This window comes from Sprattus sprattus, assembly GCF_963457725.1.
Source record: "Sprattus sprattus genome assembly, chromosome: 10".
Classification (NCBI taxonomy): Eukaryota; Metazoa; Chordata; class Actinopteri; order Clupeiformes; family Clupeidae; genus Sprattus; species Sprattus sprattus.
In genome coordinates, this window is record NC_137908.1 from 17,045,440 (window position 1) to 17,047,371 (window position 1,932).

Sequence of the window (1,932 nt, forward strand, 5' to 3'; positions counted from 1 at the left end):
CAAGAAGTTTGTCCACATGTTTCGACCCTGTACACTTTTCTTCTGAACTCTTAAAAGCTGGTGTGACTCATTATAATACAAGGCTAGATGTCCTACTTCAAGTTCATATACTACCCAATGTTTATAATACATTAACACTTCTGTATTTGGAAGCTGTAAGGTTTCAAAACAGAGGTGGGAAAAATGGATGACTGCCAGATAGTGGCTTTATCACTGCAGGGGCGTGTGTGAGAGAATCCAAACCCCTGTGGTTGCTCATTTAACTGGAGGACCCCCCTGCAGTCGTGTTTTTGTAGCTGTGGGAAGCTCAGGAGGAGAGACGCCATGAACAATCTCCTTGCCTGAGAGAACTCCATGCTTGTTCAGCTGCCTTGCCGGCAACTCAAGACCCCCTCCTTACCCACGCTGGGCTACTGTTGTCCATTAGCTGAGTGTTGCAATAATAGATGAGCATGGACCTCAGGTTGTGTGCAGTGTCAAGGCTAATCATGCTAGCTCATCTCATTATGGCTCATCTGTTTCATATCATTCAGAAGGGAACAGTGGTGTTTATAGAAGACTTACTATTAGTTATAAACATGGTGTCTGTATAAGGCGTGAACTTGGAATGGACCCTGATGTATCCAGAAATGGCCAAAACTTGCTATTGCTCAGGGAGTTGGAGTGAGGAGTGCCAGCACTACAAATCCCCTCTGAACCCCCTCTCTTCCCTCTGTTGTCCAGCCCCCCCGCATGAGAATGTGTGTGCGTACACCAGACAGAACAGATGCGAAGGTTATGTGTAAGCAGTATTCCCTGAGTGGGAAAAGCATCTCCTGTGACAGATGGTGTTAGTGTGAGACAGTGTAGACTTCTGGTTGTAAATAGTCTCAAGTGCATTACTTCTATGTATAAATGTCTGTGCAGGACACATACATATCATTAAAATATTGTACTGTTGCCTGTGTGTCTGGTGTGTATTTGTATGTGTGTGTGCAAACATATATTGGTTTTGTTTTCATAGCAGAACTGCAGTTGCTGCTCACTGGTGGTCCAGTTGTCATGCAGGCCATTGAGTGAAGGGAATGCTGGGCAGAGAGCTGTCCTTCAGACATGTTTTCAGCCCTTTCAATGAAGATCTCTGAGCTTGAGTTTTTCTCTCTCACTGATGGCCATGGTCTTTGCCTGCAGAACTTTGGGCAGCGGATTAAAGTGATAGCGCAGAAAGAGCTCATTGTTACCATTTGTCCTCCCCGCAGGCTTTTTGAGGACTGCTATTTTCCGGTTTACTGTAGACAGCGTGCACTCAAGGCTGCAGCCTGACAGAGACTCTTGTGGTCAGAGCTGGCCTGTGTTGGGCACATCTAAAGGCCCTCTAACAGGGAGAATCATTGTTCTCTGTGTGCGGTGAAAGAAAGATTATATTGTATTGTGGTGGAATAGTGGAGACCAATATATCCAGTGCCTCCAATAGGATCTTTACTCACTCCCTTTCACCCTTGCTTTTAAGCAACTTTGTCCGTATGTTAAGTCTTCCTTTTTCTTTCTTTCTGTCTGTCAGTCAGTCAGTTCTGCCTGTGTTAATAATAATAATCATAGAGCCACTAACTAAATTACTGTGGTGTGTGTGGATGAGAGTGGAAGACAGGCTGATTCATCCATGATTCCTACATTTTTCAATGATGAGGAATGTAGAACTAATTGCAGCTGAGAAGAGGGCAGTGGGATTTTGGATGTTTGCATGTGGACATACGTGCATCTGAGTGGGAGAAAGAGAGAGCGGTGCTGCTCTAATGGTCCCCTATGGAGTAAGGAGCGCCAAACAGGGTGGATAGGCCTGACATCATCTGACAGAAACAGCTGTGTGAGTGAGTGTGTGTGTGTGTGTGAGTGTGTGTGTGGTTTAAGACCGTGCGGACACCCAGGGAGCGAGGGGCAGGGGAGTGAGGGGGA